Source organism: Pogona vitticeps, chromosome 6 (assembly GCF_051106095.1).
Source record: "Pogona vitticeps strain Pit_001003342236 chromosome 6, PviZW2.1, whole genome shotgun sequence".
NCBI classification, from domain to species: Eukaryota; Metazoa; Chordata; class Lepidosauria; order Squamata; family Agamidae; genus Pogona; species Pogona vitticeps.
Window position 1 is genome coordinate 75,639,480 of NC_135788.1, and position 22,352 is coordinate 75,661,831.

At 39.9% G+C, this 22,352-nt stretch overlaps 1 long non-coding RNA gene across 1 annotated transcript; it reads right to left on the reverse strand.

The window, feature by feature from the left end:
- Positions 1 to 720: 720 nt before the first annotated feature.
- Positions 721 to 17,517, reverse strand: LOC140708373 (uncharacterized). Its single transcript, XR_012088500.2, has 3 exons — positions 13,559 to 17,517; positions 13,039 to 13,105; positions 721 to 8,766 (listed from the first exon to the last, which is right to left on the reverse strand). It is a non-coding gene; the product is annotated as an uncharacterized LOC140708373 (long non-coding RNA).
- Positions 17,518 to 22,352: the final 4,835 nt, after the last annotated feature.

The following is a 22,352-nucleotide window of genomic DNA, read 5'->3' on the forward strand; positions in this document are numbered from 1 at the left end:
GCATTGGCATCAGCTCAGTTTGATCCTCACTAGACGTTCTAGCCTTGCTAGTATTACGATCACACACAGTTACCAGAGATTTCCTGTATGGAGAATTAGTGCAGCGAAAGTGCCCCAGAGGGGTACCACAGCTGTGATACATGGCTATCTCCAAGTGGGATCTGAAGCCCTAAGGAATGGACCTAAGCGGATGGGAAACTTTGACATCTGAGCATTCAGCCTGGAGGCAGGCGGTGCATGATGGCCTCTCCCATTTTGAAGAGACATTTGTCCAGCAGGCTGAGGCAAAGAGGCAGTCCTGAATCCAGCAAAATCAGGGAGCTGCACAGGGGACAGATTGTATTTGTCTTCAATGTGGAAGGGATTGTCACTCTTGAATTGGCCTTCTCAGCCACATTAGACGCTGTTCCAAGAACTCTATTCAGAGCACAGTCTCTCGAGACTGAAGGATGCCTACTATTCCAGACATAATGAAGTATCTCAAATATAGTGTCTGTAGGCCATCTTGTTCACAATCTGTATGTGAGCCAGCATCCAGTTTTACATAGGAAAGTAACCATAAGTTATCACCATTATCCTGAGAATTAGTGGTGTGGTGAGCCATCCAACACTGGATGCTTTCAAGAAAATTAGACAACCATCTATTAAATATACTTTGTTTTTGATTCCTGCATTGAGCAGGCGGTTGGACTCTGGTCTTATAGGCACCTTCCAACTCAATTTTTCTGTGATTCTTTGAATTAAAACATGGGCATTAATACAAATGGAGCAGAAGCATTTGTTGAAAAACAACATTTTTACATGAACTGCATTCTTTCAGATATCTGTAAATTGATTATCCTAATCAAAGGTAATGACTGATATTATGTTGCATGCACAGGCTTACAGTTAAGCAGCATACTAAACAAAATTCTTGTTTCTAGTGGTGATTTTTCATACATTCAGAACTTTTGGTATGCGACTATAAAAAATTATGCAAAACACTTGGGAATTCTTACTAACCTCCCACACAAGATAACTCCTTATTTGCTTGCATACCTTTTTCACACACCCCATTATATGTCTTTTTTTCTCAGTTAAAAAACTGCAAATGCTGCAAGTTTTCTTAGGAGAATTATGATGGCCCTTTGATCACTTTTTTTAAGGGATGTGGTGGCACTAAACTGCAAAAGCCTGTGCTGCAGGGTCAGAAGACCAGCAGTCGTATGATTGAATCCACGCAACGGAGTGAGCTCCCGTCGCTTTGTCCCAGCTCCTCGCCAACCTAGCAGTTTGAAAGCATGTAAATGCGAGTAGATAAATAGGTACCATCTTGGTGGGAAGGTAAAGCGGCTTTCCCTAGTCACGCTGCCCACGTGACAACAGAAACTGTCTTTGGGCAAATGCTGGCTCTACGGCTTGAAAACGGGATGAGCACCGCCCCCTAGAGTTGGACACAACTGGACTAAAAATGTCAAGGGGAACCTTTACCTTTTGATCACTTTAAATGTCTTTTACTCTGGACCTTTTCCAGCTCTACAATATCTCTTCTGGCATCTCATCACATCATAGATTCATACATAGTCATCATGATGTTGGCCATTTTTTAAATCTCATTTATTGATCATAAAAGCTGTTCACTGCAAGAGCTTTTCAATAGTGCTCTCTATCTTAGCTCTCAAATTCTTCCCCTATTCATTCATTGCCAGTTCAAACTCCATTGATGCATATGTAACATTAGGTATTTTTGTTTTGCTCCAATATGCAAAACTTAAAAACTTTTAGCTACATTCACCATTTAAACAACCATAAACCCATTTTAGAGCTCTAAATTTCTACCATTCCAAATAACCCAGAATTAGAAAGCTCATCCATTTCCCACACACTACACCAGAACACAGACAGAGTTCTAACTCCCGTCCTCTGAAGATGCCAGCCACAGAGACTGGCAAAATGTTAGGAAGGAAAACACAGCCAAACAGCCCAAAAAACCTATAACAACAAAAGGGGTGATTAGTTTACCTGAATTGTGGTAAGTGTAGGGATTGTATGTGATCTGAGTGTGATCTTTCTGTTAAGTTATGGAAGTATATTTGATAAAATAATTAATGATGACTGGGAGAAATTGATTGGCATTCCTTTCTGTGAAATGGATAGTCTGCGGAGAAAAAAAATTCAGCTTGAAAGTAGGATATGTTCTGAAGTTCAGGATCTAGTCAAATTGTATTGGAATATTGCCTAGTGCAATGGTTCACAGCTTTGGGCTCCCAGCTGTTTTTCACATATAACTCCCAGAAATCCTGGCCAGCACAGCTAGTGGTGAAGGATTCTGGGAGTTTTAGTCCCAAGAACATCTGGAGACCCAAGGTTTGGAATCACTGGCCTACGGCATCATTGGGGATTTAGTCACCTTCGTAAGTTCCATTGATTCAAATGAGCCTACTCAAACTGCAACTTAACGTGCCATAATAAATCACAGTTAAAGTAGCCTATTGGAATCGGTGGAATTTATGAAGGACATGACTCATCAAATTCTCATTGATTCAATGGGCCTACTCTAGTGCAATTTACTACACTAAACAACGGAATTTTGGCCCCCATCTCTTGCCTTGAATCCATGTTCTTGGGCAAACAACTTGCAGCCTCCTTAGCTTGACTTTTTTTCCATGGGCCATGCTTATCACAACATTTTTCAAAATTTGCACAAGCTTATGGTCATTTACAATGGTATCTCTGATACTTTCCCAAAATTCAGAATGTGAACAATAGCCCCAAAAGATCACAAATTAGCAAGTTAACAAGTGCCATCCTAGTAAAAATCTTTGGACGACCCTATTTTTATGTCTTTGCTTTGTGAGACACATCCATTTAGTCTTATTCTGTTAGTTGGCAATTGATCCATAAGAGCAAATTGCTTCTTATACGAATACTGAATAAGTTTTCTTCATTTATAGACATTGCAGACATTAGTAAATGAACTATTGACCAAAATTGTCTTCTGTAAATTTAAACCATGTAAACTGGATGATGTCATCACCCAGCAACAGGAATGTTCAATTTAAATTAATTGAAAGCTTCCTATTCCTACTTTCACACTTTCAAGAGACCACTGGAAGTCATCTGGCAGTGGCTTTTGGCAATTAAAGAGCACCCTTCCCCCCTTCATCCCAAACCTCCAAAAACTTGTCCAGGGCAAAGAGGAGCCCTAGGGAGCCTAGGGATCTGAAAGGGGAGATTTAACTTCAATATTCCCTTCACTGGATGATAGTGTCACCTGGCTTGCACAGTGTTACTTTATGTCATGGTTTGCACAGTGTAACTTTATGTCAATAGGAATTCAGCTATTATATTTTGAATGCTGCCCAACAGAACTAACATCTGTTGACAAAGTCCCTGTCTGCTTAATGTACTTGTGGAAGGACAGTCATTTCTCCCTCTCTAGCAGGATTGCCTTCACAAGATCAATTGCTTACTGGTTGGAAAACAGTGTATGTGACCAGTTGTGTGCATGATTACACAAAGGACAACTTGCTGAAGGGGAGAAACCATTGAATGATTTGCCATATGTTTATAGTTTTTCTTAACAAGATTTTGACTACTGAGTAATTCAGGAAACATAATATAAAAATTTTCATTTAGTAACATATAGATAGGATTTGTTTCCTTGGATATAGATTTTCTGAGAATATCACTTATATGTGAGCTTGCTTATTTCCCAGACAAGATGTTACTGTTTTAAAGTAAGAAGATACTACCGTCAGTGGATTCTGCCTATCAAATAAATAAAATCAATGTTAATGCATAGTTTTGACAGGAAACAGAACATGTGGAATTATTTTGGGAAAAGGATGACTTGAGTAATAGTGGTCCTGGAAATAGCCCCATCCCTCATCTACTTCTAACTGTGGTTCCCCAGTGTGTGTTTGCTGTTGAAAACTGTCAATTTATTGTAGGCTAAAATAGAAGGGTATGTTACTGGTTTCCACAAATTGAATTTTTTTCCAGATGTGGCAATTATCATAAACTTAATAATGTTGTCAAAAGGTGTGAGAATTTTCACACTTTACTGTAACACATCTCTCCGGATTCTATGTGTACTTTCCCTTATGACAGAAGTGCTCTATAAGTTTTTACTATAAGTTTTTACTGCTGGAGGCTCAACCATCTGATTAAAACTGGCCATCACTGAGTCATATGATAGAATTTTGGCTGCTGGGCAGTTCTTGAAAGGAAAGGATCCCCAAAGACACACAAGATTGCTTCCCATGAAGTCAAGTCCATAAGTCCATCACTTGTTCTCTCTTTACTAGTTTATGTCCTCTGGACTTATATCTATTTTATCCACATTGTAAAATCTAGACAGCAAGGCAATAATTCAGAAACTGCTTTTTGCTGGGGTGCAAATTTTAAGCTATATACGCAGTTTTCTCCAAACAATTTATTTATTCTCTTTTTGTGCACTGTGTAGCAAGATAGTTCTAGAAAAATTGTAATAATTTAAAAAAAAAAATAACTGTCCTGATGATTTAACATCCCTTTCCATCTATCTAACTGAGGAAAAATAATAAATAGATCTGTCTCCATCTGTGGTGTTAAACTATTTGCAAACTGCAAATAGAGAAATAAATTTACTTGTTTCAGATTCTTTCATAAAAATGTGAGGAAGAATAATGATTTTGGCTTTAAATAACTCTTGTGAGACAAGCACCTGATTCTGCATAAAATCTTGCAAATATGTGATATAGACAAAAACTTGGCTTCATATGGAGAAGGATTAGAGATGATTATGACAGAAGGTACCACAGGAAGGATCAGCCCTAACCTGTATAATAGCAGTCAGCTGAATTCTCTTCTACTCACTGCAGTACCCAATCCATCTGTGATACTAAAGAATGTCATTAAAAGAAAGAAACAAGATTGACACACCCTCTACTATCTCAGGCTACCCATGTGACATTAGAATAAGGGCATAATTGCATTATCTGCAGGTACTGTAGAAAGGGTAGTCTCGTTTAAACTAAAGAGAAGGAGGAAAGAAAATTGGTAAACAACTACCCTGTAAGAAGCCTCTACTGGTGGCTGCTTTCTTAAATCCATTGCAATAAAGGATCCTGGTTTCAATTCCTGGCTACTCCAGAGAGGTATGGGACATTGAGTGTCCCACATTAAACCTTGATGAGCTGCTATCAGCAATACAGGGTAGCCTCTTAAGTTTTAAATGAAATGTGTTTTAGTCATGTAAACAAACAGGTGCTATTATCTAACAGGGCTGTGCCTCTGCCTCCCCCGCCCCTGTATTTAAACTAATAATGCACAAGAAGTGGTGCCTCGACTTACAAACATCTTGACTTGCAAGCAATTCGAGTTACAACCAGCTGTGGTCGCAACATTTTGCTTTGACTTGCAACCTGTACTTTGAGATACAACCGGGAAAAAGGCCTATTTTCCCCATTGTTCCCTCCCTCCCTTCTTTCCTGCCCTTTTTTTAACCTTAGAGGTCATCTTAGGTTTTTAAAAAAGTTTTCCCCTAGTGGATGGATTAACCACTTTTGCATTAGGAACTAATGATTTGAGATACAGCCAGCACCTTGAGATAACAACAGCAACAACAAAAGGCCAGAATGGATTAATTGCTTTTCATTGTATTCCTGTGGGAAATGGTGCTTTGAGTTACGACCAACTTGAGTTATAAGCATCATCCGGAACGAATTAAGTTCGCAACTCAAGGCACCAGTATTTGACTGTTTAAAGCTCTGTAACTAATATCTGGCCTTAGCACAAACTCTTGGGGCCCAGTCTAGCCAAAGTTAAGCACTTTCTGAACAAATTGTTCCCCCCCCCACATGCACACACAACGATCACAACAAATGTGATGCTTAACTGTGTTGAAAAATTCTGAAAGATAAAGCTGCTATACCTGCAGGCAGTTCTATCTGAACTCTCCTGCTCTCTCCATCGGTTCAAAGAAGTGTCACTTGTGGGCTGGATTTCCATAGAGTGGAAAATCCAGTCATAGAGTGAGATCAACAAGCCATGGAGTTATTGTCATAGAGTGAGATCAACAACCCATGGAGTTATTGTCATAGAGTGAGATCAACAAGCTTACAGTGGAATGCTTCTGGAAGTGAAGGATTGGCTAGCTACATGCCATTTCCCAGGGAATGCCCAATTATACTTGCAATGCTTTCCCACTCTCTCTAGGCAAGGACCTTCTATGTTCCTCGAGCTATCTTCTGCATTAGATCTTTCCTTATATAAGAAAAACAACCAGCTGAAACCAAACCCTTTGAAAACAGAGGGTTTTTAAACAAAGAAACAAAAAGGAAGGTTCCAAGTTAGCTGGAATAGCAAGATTTTGGAACATTGCCCTACCCCAAAGCATTTGAGTGTCACTCTGTATTGAACCCTGAATTACAAAAAATATTGTCTAAACATCAAACAGAATGTTGCCACCAGAAATAACATCTTTAGGAAACTGGCTGGGTCAGACTGGTGTGCACACCCAAAAACAATAAGAACAACTGCTTTGTCCCTTGCTGCCCCAAAGCAGAATATGCTTGTGTCATATGGTATAAATCAGCACATGCCAAATAAATGGATGTAGCTCTTAAGGAATTGTACAGGATTATTACTGGCTGCCTGAAACCTACTCTCATTGAGAAAGTCTCTTATTTGGCTGGAATTGACACTCCAGAAGTGTGTCAAGAGGTGCTAGCAAATAATGAATGAAATAAGGTAATATAGCACGAAACCCATCCACGTCATGGACACCAAACCCAGTGTAGACAATGGCAATGAGGAGCCATTTTCTGCACACATCCCAAACTCTAAACTTAAACCAGAAGAGGCCTAGGTAAATCTATGGAGAACAAAAACAGCGCAACTTGCCAAATGGATGAATGCCAAAGTGTGCCTCCCACCAGGATAAGATTCTAGCTGGACCATCTAGAAGTCACTTAACATATTTCAGAGTGAAGTAGGAAGGTCAAATAATACTTAAGTAAAATGGGGCAATTTGGAAACAGGACCATTTTTGTGTGACTCTGGAGTAAGTTGAGTTGCTCTCAGTTTCAAATTCAGTCACTTATGTGTATGCAATTTATGCCCCACCATATGTACAGAAGAAAATCTAGCAAATTGCTGAAATAACAGTATTGAAGTAGCCTGCTTCTGGTCAAAAATAGTCTAATACACTAAATAATGCATTTAACTACACTTGATACTAGCCAAAAGGCCGAGAAGCAATTTAACTTGTTTTTAATTTTACCTATTTTCATATATGTGCATAATTTTAAATTGTGCAGTGCTCTGATATGATTAAAGAGGAAACAAAGAAAGAATGAGTTGCACATATTCAGTGCTCTAGTAGGATTGCTTTCCACTTTGTTTTTGAAAAGCAAATTCATTTAGAATTGGTCTCATGCAGATAGTAAACTGTATGGAATGCAGCTTTGTGTGAGAAGTTAACTTCATATTAAAGTAAGGATAGCATGATTCCTCCCCACCTGGCTGCCATAGCAAATGCTCTGAGAATTGGTTATTTAATTTAGTTATTTACTTAAAATATTTTTACCCTGCCTTTTTCCTTAAAAAGGACCCGAGGTGGCTTATATCATTGAAAGACAATATTTAAAGCTAAAAAAATGAGTATACACAGGCAGCTTACATCATTAAATGACAATATTAAAAGTAAAAACAATAAGCATACAAATATTTAAAAGGGAAAAATACCACTCTGAGAAATGATAAACACAATACTAAAAGCAAAGTCAAAGCAGTGATGCCTAACAATCCATCTAAAAATCCCACTCAGGTAGCCAGTCACTGAGGGAAAGCTTGCCTGGAGAGAAAGGTCTTTGCCTGCTTGTGGAAGGACAACCAAGATGGGGCCACCCTGGCCTCCTGTGGGAGGGAGTTCCAAAGTCTGGGAACAGCAACAGAGAAGGCCCTCTCCTGTATCTCCATCAAACGCACTTGAAGGTGATGGTAATACTGAGAGAAGGTTTGGAATCCAGTGTGTTAATAGCTCTGTTCAGTCATTTCCTTGAATGTGTGATGGCTTAAACCAGGGGAAGGAATGTGATCTTCCAACTATTGGACAGTAACTGCCATCATCCATAGCTACTATAGTTGACGCTGAGAGAGAATGGAAGTAGCAGTCCAGAAACATTTGGAATGTCACATGCCGTAACCTTGGCTTTACCTTTGTGGGCAAATGGACCTCATTTACTAGCAGTACCTCCTCCAAAGTCATGCTTTATGAAGGTACTTAGTTGTATGGAACATTCCACACATGTTCAAGCAAGCATGAAGAGAAAAACACTTCAGACTGCACCACTCAAATTAGCAAAGTCGGAGGGTGAAGGACTGGCCATAGGTGGCAGAGTTATGATACATGCGCCTGTCTCACAGTCTCATATTTCATGAATTCAGGACAATGTCTGAACAGGGCTCATGAAAAGCAAAAACGGGTGTCATTGGATGCAGAGGATGTGCATTTGAAGTTATGATTATATATTCAGGACTAAGTAATAAGACGGGTAGGATTTGGTAACTGATGAATCAGGCAAGCTAAACAGAGAATGGCAAAAGAAAGATGGTAACACAGCGAACCTGTTGCCCACCAGACCTTTAAAATTATAGTTCATCATATGAAAGGCCACAGGTTACCTAGTCTGATATATAGAATATTGCACTAATAAGCCACATAAACGAATGTTTCTACCTTTGTGTCTTATGCGGATCTCAATCTTCCATCTTGAATGTACAGTTATTCTCTTAAGAGATCTGAATAGATAGAACAAAAAGGCCACGTTTTTCAAGAATAATTTGGGTATAGACACTTTCTTATCTTATATAGAAACATACAGCAAGTCTTAAGGTTTTTGTTTTTTTTTATTTCTTGTTTTTTTCCCAATAATATTGTGGGATATGCATGACAATAACATCTGTACGTGAGAATGGTAACAATACTGTCATTAATTTTCGATAATGTTTATAAAACTCTGCCCAACCTAGACTTGATTCTGCAGCCACCTGGTGTGACATGACCCACTGGCTGAGAAATGCTGCCTTAAAAATATGTATGCATTAATATCAGCACCTAAGATTATAGCAGCACAAAAGCTAAACATGGGTCTCAGAGAAATGATGGAGAAAGAGCCCTGAAGCCTCTTACGAATAATGTTCTTGCAAACATTATTCGTAAGAATCTTCAGGGCTCTGTCCATCATTTCTCTGAGACCCATGTTTAGCTTTTGTGCTGCTATTCTGTTCTGTTAAAAATGGAGCAACCAAGGGCAGGGCAAAGGCAAGGGTAAAAGTTTTCACATTCTTTAGTCTATGGTTTCAATCAGTTGCAAATCTAACCATTTGTCTGGGGGGCAAATAAACATGCCAAGCTAAGGTTTAAATAGTTTTGTCTTTCAGCAGCTTCACTCCTTGCGCGAGAGTATAACTGTTGGTCTGGCATTTCTCAGGCATGACTTCTTAGCACCGATCCAGCTCAAATGACCACATTTGGAAGTAGCCTAGGGCAGGGGTCTCCAAACTTTTCCTTATGAGGGCCACATTATATATTTAACACATTTTGAGGGCCAAAGGGGGGGCAGTTTTATAATGAATGAATAAGTTTTATTTGGATCAACAAACTCTTTGCCACCTTTCCACAAGCAATCTGGTATTGCGTCATACATAATATGAATTGCATCATGTTATTCCTAGAAGTCACGGGTGATGCAGTCATAACAAAGCTATATATGACAACATGAAACAACTTCTGAGGGGCATAAACTATGACCAACATCAGTGGCAGCTTTGCGGTGATGTGAAGATTTTTGCTCTCTTGCTTGGTCTGCAGGCTGGATACACAGTACTGCTGTTTTTTTCTGCAAATGGGATAGTTGTGCAACAGATTCCCACTAAGACTTGTCCTGCCTTTCAGAACTACTCCCAGCAATAGCAATGGTGGTTGCTCTGTCATCTTGTCATTGACTGATACTGGGCTGTTGCTTAATGCCAAACTGGCACATGAGGAAAAATCTATCATCATGTGCAGTCAGTTTCCCAGTGAGGTTTGTGGTCATGACATGACAACATAATCTGTGGGACGGCAAACTGATTAACATAGACTTTTGAATACTTGTCAAAATGCATGAAGATTATTTAGAAAGCTGTTTTATTTAAGAAGTCACACAAAGTAAGTAAGAAAGAAAGAAAGAAAGAAAGAAAGAAAGAAAGAAAGAAAGAAAGAAAGAAAGAAAGAAAGAAAGAAAGAAAGAAAGAAAAGGCTAAGATAAAGTCTTTTTCTTAAGCACGACACAAAACTAAAATTTAGGATACATTTATTTTTAATCCAAAGGACACCATACTTGGGAGATACCCTTACTGATTTTCTCTGAGAAAACAAGGAATCTGTACATGAAAGCTCACTGGTATCTAACAACACAGAAGCTTTGAGGTAAAATTGGCTTGGTCAGGTAAGATGATGTTTTAGCCTGTGAAAAAGAAAAAAGAGTTTGAAGAAAAGATCTTATTATATTCTTAAAATATTGCACTAGCTTTCATTTTCTCTAGGAAAATAATCTGCCAGTACAGAGTGTGGAAGGATAAATAACCCTCTCTTTTGAATAATGAAGATTTAACTCAAAAGTCAGCATAGCCATGATGATATTCAACATTCAAGAGGAGAGGAACTAGAAGACAACCACAGTTTAACTATTTCACAGTTTGATTGCAACTTAATGAGGGATCATGTATCTCCTTCTGTATTCTAACTGTAACTTTTTAGTTACTTTTTATAATTATGAGTGTATAGCTGCACCAAATAATGAAGGAGGTTCAAGGGCTAGTTAGGGCAATTACATCACCTTCTCTTACAGAAGATGATGTGGCAATGAGACAGCGAGGAAGAGCGTTTTGTGTGGCAAGGCAGAATCTTGTAGTGCTCTGACTTTTCAAAGTAACTATTCTAGTCACCTTTGACAAATGAGAAACTCAAAAGTCCCATTTTTATATTTAAAAAGTGCAATCATAATAGCAACTCACTATATTTTGAGACATTTGGAATGGTAACTGTGCTTAATTGCTTTTTAAAAAATAAGTTTGAAATAACTCTTCCATGCTCTGATTATAATATACTTCTTGCTAAGACAGCGGACTTGGCAATGTCGTGGGGAAAGAGCTGTTGAGTCTCCATCAAGTATCATTCTCTACTGCTTTGTCTCAGGAGGTTTGGGCAGCTGTAAGAGAATTCTTCCAGCTTCCCCTATTCTCTCTTTCTGCGTCAGTGTTCCACCTGTGAAGCCTGACACATCACTACCAAGTACAGCTGCTGTTCCTGCCACCTTGAAACCTGCATGGCATCCAGTGCTCACCTCATGGCACGAATGAGTGCACCTGGCATAGGCAGAGCTGCCAGCTGATGCCTGCAGCCCATAAAAGGTGGAAAGGGAAAACCTTTTAAGAGCATGAGGCTGTATTGACATGTCTTTCTCTTCATTGTACTTGGCAGTGCGTCCCCTGACAACTGGTGCATAAGTAAGTATTACAAATTAGTGGGATGATACATATAATCTCTCACTATTCTGCAGGTAGATACTGTCACCATTCCAGATTTTCATAACTTGATGCACATGGTGGAAAAAATAAGATACTGTAATTTTATTTTGAAAAGTGAACAATTTGATTTTTTTTAAAGGAGCATCATTGTAATCAAAACAATACTTCTAAAGCATTTTTGCTCTTGCATTAGACATCCCGAGATGCAAGCAGAGATAGTGTAGCTACAATATTGAAAGTACATTCATACCTATGAGGAAAGCCAGCACACATTCTCTGTTTCTCTCTAGACAGACACAAGTACAGACAAACACATTATTTTTGTACACACCCACTCCGAAATTTGAAGGGGATGCAGTTAATTAAGTTCAAAAATAGCACAGTGATTATTTTATACATTGAATTTAACAATTTCAAGTATCGACAAGGTTTGTGACAAGTTTTCACAAGCAATTCATTGCAGGTGTTGCTGTAATGTTTGCTTGGATTGTTATTTGAAAGCAGTCCTCCTGAAACATACAAGGTGGATCCAGATTTAGTCATACTTAAAGTGGACCCATTCAAATTAGAGGGACATACATTAATTATGTCTCAGTTTTGTTCCAATCCTATATCCTTACAGTTTTTGATGTGATAGTGAAGCAGTCATAGGGTGGAGAAATCTGGATCCCTGCTATCTGCTACATTGTCAACCCATGGGCTGATATTTTCAGGGTAGCTCTACTGTTTAGAATCATGTGGTATTTACAATTCTGTGTGGCAGGGGCTCAATTAGTCCTACCATTCAAGATACCCAGACAGCTGTGTCTTCCTATGGGAAGATTAAACATTTGAAGCAAGTGTGATCATCTTGGCAAGCGCCTGTTGCAAGAGTGGTGGCCCTCAGAAATAGAGACACCCCTCCAAACCCTCTCATCCCTTCCAGACTGATCTTAATGAGGGTACTGCCAATGTAATGATGCTGGCAGGAAAGAATGCTTGCAGTACATAACCCCCTGTTGCCTCTTGTGCTACCCTCTGTCTCAGGGCAAGTCTCCTTATCTCTCTGTTTAGAGAAGGAGGTAGTATAGCTAATGGCAAAGAGAACAGGTATTTTGAATTCTTGAGTAATCCCTTAGAGTTAGTGAAGGTTCAAAATGTCTTGTTCATTTGATTTTCAGGTATCTCCTTGTGCACTGTTGTACGTTTTCCAACTATGAGTGTTCCTATTTCACGTAATCTGAATGGATTCTTAGGAAAAAGAGTCTCCATTAATATGACGCAATACCAGATTGCTTGTGGAAGGGTGGCAAAGAGTTTGTTGATCCAAATTTTGGCACATAACAGCCAATAATTAAAATGAATGTATATTTCTGGTCTATCTTCCCCAACACCACTAAAAATGTGGGTTTTGTTTCTCTTGCCTTTTCTAAGCTTTTTCAGACACCTGTGCTGTTTAATATGTTTGCAAAGATTGCCCCAAGCAGATGACAGAAGAGATTATTTTTGTTGATCACTTACCTTCCCATGAACCCATCCCTCATATCTTGCCCAAAGTTTTGGGAGTCCTGTGAGAGGTAACAAGGAACTGGGAGAGAAATAATAAAATGAAATATGGATTCTGTTTTGGGTATCCTTCATTCAGTCAAATCTCATTGTCAACAGTCACAGATATTAGCAGTTGTAATCCAGTAACATCTGAAGGACTATCCATTTAACATCCAGATATTAAGCATAATGGAAAGAAGGGAAACTAGAGTAGTGACCCACTGAGGCAATGTACAAGTCTCTCCTGCCTGTGTCAGGGCTAGTGAATACACTAATCACACAAAGCAGGATTATATACATCTCCTGCAGAGGCTTTGGGGGAGGGACATGACTAGCAGAACACCAAGATGACAGGCTAGTTTGACAACTTGGCTTCCCAGGTGCTATTTCACCACCACCATTTCTATATCTAATATGATTTCAAACTAACCCTAAGTAAGAGAAGGAAACGAGCCTTGAATACACCACCACCCCATGAATTGTAACTACGTACATTTGTTTAGTCGTTCAGTTGTGTCCGACTCTTCGTGACCCCATGGACCAGAGCACGCCAGGCCCTCCTATCTTCCACTGCCTCCCGGAGTTGGATCAAATTCATGTTGGTTGCTTTGATTACACTGTCCAACCATCTCATTCTCTGTCGTCCTCTTCTCCTCTTGCCTTCACACTTTCCCAACATCAGGGTCTTTTCCAGGGAGTCTTCTCTTCTCATGAGATGACCAAAGTATTGGAGCCTCAGCTTCAGGATCTGTCCTTCCAGTGAGGACTCAGGGTTGATTTCCTTCAAAATGGATAGGTTTGTTCTCCTTGCAGTCCAGGGGACTCTCAAGATCCTCCTCCAGCACCACAGTTCAAAAGCATCAATTCTTCGACGGTCAGCTTTTTTTATGGTCCAGCTCTCACTTCCATACATCACTACAGGAAAAACCATAGCTTTGATTATGTGGACTTTTGTTGGCATGGTGATGTCTCTGCTTTTTAAGATGCTGTCAAGGCTTGTCATCACTTTCCTCCCAAGAAGCAGGCCTCTTTTAATTTCGTGGCTGCTGTCTCCATCTGCAGTGATCATGGAGCCCAAGAAAGTAAAATCTGTCACTGCCTCCATATCTTGCCCTTCTATTTGCCAGGAGGTGATGGGGCCAGTGGCCATGATCTTTTTTATATATATATTGAGCTTCAGACTGTTTTTGCACTCTCCTCTTTCACCCTCATTACAACTACGTACATATTTCTCAAGAAAAGAATCTCCTGACTTGCAAGCTGTGATCAGGGAAAAGAAGATAATGTGTTGCTAAAATAACAAAGGCTTGCCTGGATGGATCAGTTAAGGACCTGTTCTTAGCAGAGCTTCAGATCAAATGGACAGCATCCCTTACCCAATACAGTGGTGCCTCACTTAACGACTTTAATTCACACCAGCGAAATCGCTGTACAGCGAAAATGTCATAAAGCAAAATAAAAAAGCCCATTGAAACGCATTGAAAACTGTTCAATGCTTTCTAATGGGCTGAATAACTCACTGTCCAGTGAAGAACCTCCATAGGGGCGACCGTTTTCGCTGCCTGTAAAACGAGGAATCTGTCCAAAAACACAGCTGGGAGCCATTTTGAGCAGCCGGTGGCCATTTTGAAAACTCGACGACCAGCTGTTTTGATCGTTGTAATGCGAAGAATCGATTCCCGAACCGATCGTCGGGAAGCGAAAAAAGTCCATTAAACATCATTTTGCAATCGCAAAAACATCGTTGTGAAGCAGATTCATCATTATATGGGGTAATTGTTAAGCAGGGCACGACTGTAGATAGAAAGTTTACAAACCTATCCACAAAACTGAACAGTACTGAAGCTTCTCCTAAGGAACCTTTGCACATAGGCACAAATGATGATTGCAAACAAAAACAGCTGGAAGATTTCACCGTCACCCTACAGGCTACACTTGAAGGCCTAGAAAACCAGCACCAAATTTTTAATTGATACATTTATGGGACAAATGACCAGGAAGAAGGATAGCTTGTGTAGTGGTGTCATAAAATAACTTGGTCCCAAAGTTGACATTAAAAATCAGGACATTAAAAAAAGCCAACAGTGCATTGTGGCCAGTGTCATAAAATGAAAATTGCCCCAGACACCTTATGATTTGCCAAGTATCTTAAAAATTATAAGTCTTGCATTTTCTAGCCCCCATCAACTGAACACAAGGGCTTGGAAATATTTGTTTACCTGCAGAAATGCCAAGGACAAAAAGTCCACACCATACCTCAAATCACCACAGTTCCCATTGGGATCACAGGTCACTTACCCTTCTCTATCATTTTTTTCTCTCGGTCTCTTAAAAAAACATTGGCAAGTGACATAGCACTAAACTGTAATATGACAGCTTGTAAAACGGCTGCCTATAACTGACATAGTACTCAACTGGACAAGCATATTAAAAAAATTTGGAGGGCAGACAAGGGGTGATCACTTGAGATGGATGTCCATGCTATACTGCATACCCTTCAGTGGCAATGTAACATGCCAATACAGTGGCATAATGCCCCCAAATGAGGGCCACTTGTCTCTCCACTGAATTTTTTATCATGCTTGTCCAATTAGCACTATAAGTTAAGTGTTGCAGTTTCACAAGCTAATACCAGTTTAGTGATACATCAATTGCCAACATTTTTTTAAAGGACACCCCATCATCATCACCGTAGGACACACTTGGTGCTGCCCTAGATCACACTGCCTCTCTTTGGACTGATATAGGTGATCACACATGCCCGAAACTGGAGCAAAGCATTATAAATGGAATTGCTACATACGAAAAAATCTCTAGCCCCTGCCAGTCACTCAAAAAGCAATGAGTGCCCATGAAAAAAAAATCAGGCTCACTCACAATTAGTTTTATGTGATGTAGTCGATGGGAAATACATCAAATTTAATTGTGCCAACTCTGGCATAAATAGCAGGGTAAATTGCAAAGTAGTTGTACCCTCAGGGATGGCTGCCTTGTGCAAAACTCTTGACATTCTTACCCCCAAGGAACCATTGCTCAATGGAGATCTGAGGACTATATCAAGTGGAAATAGGGAATCAAGATGAATGGCAGATGGTCATCAAGAAGAGTTTGATACTCATGAAATGGTATCAAGGGATGGTTACCTTTATCCAATTTTCCTCCCCAGGATCTGCCATCTTATGAAGTTATTCAATTATATATTTTAAAAAACTTCCAGTTTTGCTGAGCAGATGTCACTAATGCCAAAAGCTAAGTGGCAACACTGCCATAAGATGGCCAAGTCCAACTGGAACTTCTCAGCATGATAAAGTCCTCAGTCAACACCTTATAACATCCATTGGCTTTTTATACTATTATCAAGGGGTCTTTATTTCTTGGACACATCCTGTAAATTACTCCCCCCAATTCCCCCTAAAGGGTACCAGCCAAAGTTGTGTTGACAAGGCAATAGCAATTTGTTGAACATCTCTCTCCAATTAGGGATAATCTCAGCAGCACAGGTTGTTTACCTTGTGTTTATCAATTTTGTTTTTTCACGTGGTGATTATTCTGTTGAATTGTGTTCAAAACAACATCAGTAATCCACCAATCATCTTCCTGACCCTTCACACACATCCTCCTTAGTACCAAATGATAGTAATTTGCAAAATTTGGTTATTCTTGCTGGATAGTTTAAAATCAATACAGTATAATGTCAGGGGACAGGGAACCATTGTACAAAGACATCAGAAATAATAAGAAAATAGGATCCCAGGCTCCATATGAAGTATTTTTGCATGAAACGTTTGATATATATGCTAAGCTTATCTTTCTTAAACATAGTCTGACTACTGAGAACCTGGCAAGGGTTTTTTCAAAGGCTAGAGGTGCTGCAACATTATTTGAAAAAACATACCCAGTCAAGATTAGCAATATTATCAGAGACGCTGAAGGGAGATTTACCGTATTTTTCGCACCATAAGACACACTTTTTTCCCACAAACAGGGGGGTGGAAAGTCTGTGCGTCTTATGGAGTGAAGAAATAGATTATATTTTCCTGTTTTCTTCTCCTAAAAAATTGGTGCATCTTATGGAAAGGTGCGTTTTATGGAGCGAAAAATACGGTATATTGTTATAAGGAAAAGCAGCTAGCAAAGTAGCAACTCATACGCCTAATATTAATTTATGACAAAATAACTGAATGCCTAGACAAATGCAGAGAAAATGATGTCAAATTAGACAGATCTGTTTGAGCCCCCAGACTCTAAAAAAACAACAGCAGTATTGCTGTAAACCAAGGTTATTGATTCTCATAGGCTAAAAGATCTCTGGTGAGCTAAACACCCTCTTGACAGAGAGTGTACTTGTTACTTTCCCAACTATGACCACTACTTAGAAATGGACCATTTTCTCATTTCCAGAAACACAGCTAGTTATTTTGAAAAGGCCTCAACTGAATTTAGAACATGTTCAGATCATGTCCCCTAACCCACCCTACCCACCCACTTTATCTTGACATGGTCTCTTGAAACACACAATGTGCAGCTGGCATGAGAATGCAGACAGACTGACTAACAGTAAGTTTTTAGACAACAAGAAAGAACAAATAAGATGTATCTAGAGAAAAAATGGTCAACCTGGCTCATTTAGTGTCCTTCTTTTGGACACCATTAAAGCCATGTTTAGAAGGTCTTTTACTCCATGGAGTGCCAAGATGAAAAAGTGGGAGAAGCAAGAGGTAAACTTACAAGGGAAATCAAGGAACCCAAAGGCATGAAGATCTAGAAGATAAAAAAAGTCATACATAAATTAAACACAAAAAAGTGAAACTAATAACATTAGAAGAAGGGTCCAAAAGACCCTTATCGGGTCTGTGACCATACAATAAAGATTGATTGATTGATTGATTGATTGATTGATTGATTGATTGATTGATTGATTGATTGATTGATTGACACTCAAAGATGTTAGTACTCAAGAAAAAACAAATTTCGCCAACACTGTTAAAACAAAAACCCATAGGGCCAATATAGCAGCAAGTGAATTGCACAGCGATAGGTCCTCTCACAACCTACAGTGTGCAAATCTTTCACCCATCACAGTTCTATGAAATATCCCCATGCCTGATATTGCACCATTTTAAGCACAGATTGGAAGAGACACGTATAAGAATGGGGGTGTTATGACTACAACTTCCAGAATGCTCAAGCCAGTAGAAAATAACTGTGTTTCTAATACAGTCCATTTTAATAAGACTTGTCCCAAACTTTCACTTGGTTTCTAAGCAGAAGGAGAAAGATAAAAACAGAAAAGATAGTGGGTGTGGTGGAGGTTTCTCACAATCAGTGTGCTGGCTGTTTTTTTTTCTTTTATTCTTTTTACTAGAGATGAAGATATTCAGGAGAAATGCTACAGAAGCAAATAGTTCAAATCTAGTTGTCCTAAACTATTTCCTTGGAGTTAAAAACCTCTTGGTTCCGGTGGACCTTTATTTCATATTAAGTGTATTAGGGCTGCAGCCGACCTCTTGTCGACCCTTGGGGTTTTGATCTCTCTGTGTGCGGCTGTCATCCTTCCATTTCACGGAGGGGACTCTTTTAACCCTTTGCTGATATTCCATTAGATGCAGCAACAGAGCATCTTGCAATGAGGCTTTAGGTGAGAGAAGTTCTCTTCTGGCAGCTTGGATGCGACAGAACATTATGAGAAAGATTGATTTCCCTTGCTCCCCCTCCCCCTCCTACCTATGTGTCATTTCTTCCTTATTTCCTTAATTGCTGGTTCCTTCGCAGTAAAGACGGCAGATCAATGGGGTTAATACAGAAGATTGCTGGGAGGCAGAGTGCCATTGATTCGCCAGCAGGAGCAGAGCCCTACCTTCCCTAAGTTTTTGGTTCCCTCTTCAGCATTCACAGCAGCACTGTTGACATGGTCTTCTATCCTGTCAATCTTCTCCTGCTGGGACTAGATGCAAAGGAATTATGAGTGAGGTTTCCTGCTGGGAAGCGGCAGTAAGCCAATACACACCATTTTAATGTCTGTAATCAGGGCCCCCACAGAAGCTTTCATCTGCTACACTCTGCAGCCATGCAGCCTTAATGGTAGTTCATTAATAGCTTCTGATAAACTGTACTGAAAGCACAAAATTACACAGAGAGAGGAATTTAACTATTAGGCAATAAAACAGGGTAATATTACATGGAGGATTGCTTGAAGTTAAAGAAAATGACTGCTAAAACGTATTATTTAATCTACTGTTATGTGAATAGATGGACTTCTGCCCCAGGGGAAAAATCCAAACAAGCGTTACATGTCATGCTGGGTTTTCATACAGAAAACAAGTCTTGCTTTATAAAGAGAGGCATCAACAACACCGTACACATTTCACAGCAGAGAAAGCAAAAGTTGCATGTTTTGTCTGAGCCTGTAAAACATTAACTGTAGAAAAGGCAGGTGGCTGGAAGGGGGTGTATTGTTTAAGTGGCTGTGGTATCCAAAAGTGCAGAAGTTCCATTCATAGAGAACAGCCTTCCCAGAGCTACACGTACCATGGCCTCAGAACTACGTCACTGCATCTCCAGCCTATCTGTAAAACCAGACTGATTCTTGAGGGAAGAGTTTTAGTCCCCTTTAGTTTTACAAATGTATGGCTCAAAAAGAAAAGAAAAGAAAAAAGAAAATTCAGAGTCAAACTAGTCTGCAGAAGCAGACTAGTTTGCTTCAAAAGGTGGGAATCAGATGATGTCTTTGCTGGAGTGAACCAGCCTCCCACCCTCCCTCGAGTGGTCCTATCTGCACCTTTCTGCCTTCTACATTTCTAGTGCAGATAGGATTTCTCCGTTTTGCTTTATTTCGACAGTGTGTGATGGCTGGAAATGAGTCTTCCTCTAATTTGCTGAAGAGAGCCAGTTTTGCTTCCCCCTTCAGCATCCACAGCAGCACTGTTGACATGGTCTTCAATTCTGTCAATCTTCTCCTGCTGGGACGAGATGCAAAGTGGGGTCCCATGGGAGGAGGCTGAGGAAGTGGGGGGAAAAACATTTTAAGTGTGTATCAGAGCAGCAAATATGCACGGCACCACTTTAAAAATAACATTAGGTATGTGTATTAGGTAGATATACTAATAAGCACATCTAACTGATAATATTCATATTGAATGATGTTTTTAAAGTAATGCAGTGTATATTTGCTATGCTAATATTCACTTCAAACAACAACAACAACAACAACAACAACACCAATAATAATAATAATAATAGAACTGCAGGGCTGGAAGGGACTCTGTGGATCATCAGGCCTAGCCTCTGTCAAGGAGGTGCAGTGGCAAATCGAACTCTCAGCCTCTAGCTCCACAACCAGATACCTAAACAAACAAACAAACAAAAATTTGGTTGTTGTGGGTTTTTCGGGCTTCTTGGCCGTGTTCTGAAAGTGCTTCTTCCTAACGTTTCGCCAGTCTCTGTGGCCGGCATCTTCAGAGGACAGCAAACTGTGCTCTGGGTAGGCTTGAGAGTGGGTGGAGTATTTATGGCTGTGAGAAGGCTAGTTTGTGAGATAGGCTATTGTCCTGATCAGGAGATGGTTGATTACTGTGTTTTGTTGTGGCTGTATTGTTTTGATAAGGAGGGGAGATTATCTGTCCCTGTGGTTGATGGGTGTCATTACCTGGTTTTTTGTGTGCAGTAATCCCTTGACCTTGTGGCTGGGTGGAGTTCCTTGACCTTTTGCACTCTGTGTTTTTGAGAGCTGGGAGCCAGGTTTTGTTGAGTTTCAGACATTCCTCCTTCCGGTTGAAGTTTTGTTGATGCTTGTGGATTTCAATGGGTTCCCTGTGCAGTCTGACGTAATGATTGCTGGTGTTGTCCAGTATTTCAGTATTTTGAAATAGAATTTCATGTCCAGTTTGTTTTATGGCATGTTCAGCTACTGCAGATAACCAGAAAAATCCCTTCACAAATACAAACAAAAATTTACTCCACAGAGCTGAGGAAGTGTTCAATTTATCAGCCACAAAGTGTTAAGCCACTTCACAATATTGGCAAGTTGACAGCCGGGTGCTGCAGACCAAATAGGTTGCTTGAGGACCACACACCTATTTTGATGTTAGGATCACACCAAATGGCATACTGGGCCTCTTTAGCCTCCTCCAATAGTCACATGAAAGCAAGTCCCCAGACAACTGTCCTAAAAGCAACTACCTGTAGGTGTCTGTCACAATGGGGCTCTTAAGACTATTTTTAACTTTTGAATTCAAAATGATAGAAGTTCAGTTTTAATCAGACATAGGAAAAAATTAAATATATACAGTATTCAGAAATATAAGCCTGTACTGTGGAAAAAAACCCGCTATTAAATGGCCTTGCATTTGTTGCTACCATATAGATAATATGCAGAGCCCCATATGGCACAATGGTTAAACTCCATTACTACAGTCAAGACTTTGCTCACAATCTGAATTCAAGGTCGACTCATTCTTCCATCCTTCCGAGGTTGGTAAAACTGGGTACCCAGCTCACTGCTCGGGGGGTGGGGGTGGGAGGCAATGTGTTGCATGCATAATTAAGTCATAAAGTGCCAAGAGAGTGCTTTAAGAGCTATGGGATAGTATATAAACAGCATATTTTGTTTTGCTTTGCTTTTCTCCATTAAATATCAGAATTACATCATTAATCATTTCAATAAAGTGGCTTCAGAGCTATTTTGAGTACATTTGAAAGAGAAGCCAGATTTTTTAAACTCAAGGTGCAGATTCCTGGTGACCCAAATTAAGTGATTGTTGGAAGAACAAAAGCAAAGGAAACATTCACCACATTTTATGGTCAATCATAACTTTTCTAGCCTAGAATTATACTGCTGATTGCAGTTTTTGGAAAGCATAGAATGACGAAGTTGCTGACAAACCAGCAAGGCTTTAACAGAGTGACCAAGCTTTGCCGCACCTCCATGGAAGGCGCGAGACCTTCAGGGTCTCATGAGACTTGTTCAGAGAGCGGGAGAATGCCCCTGGCTATATAAGGGGTGTTCTCCTCACTAATCATCCTCTTCTTTTTTCTGGCACCCACCCGCCCACCCTATACTAGTGTGAGTTTTTCTGGTTGCCTATTAGGGTTCGGATAGGAATTTTTGACCTTCATCCTGATTGGCACGTGGATGGGGGTGTTTTTTTGCCTATCCCACACTGGTAAGGGTTGTTGGCATTTTATGGTGGAAATCCGGTCACACTGGCGGGTAGTGCGGAAAAAACAGGTATTTCTTGGTGAGTCCCACTTTAAGATCAGGTAAGCTAACAGTGCATCGGACTTCCCAG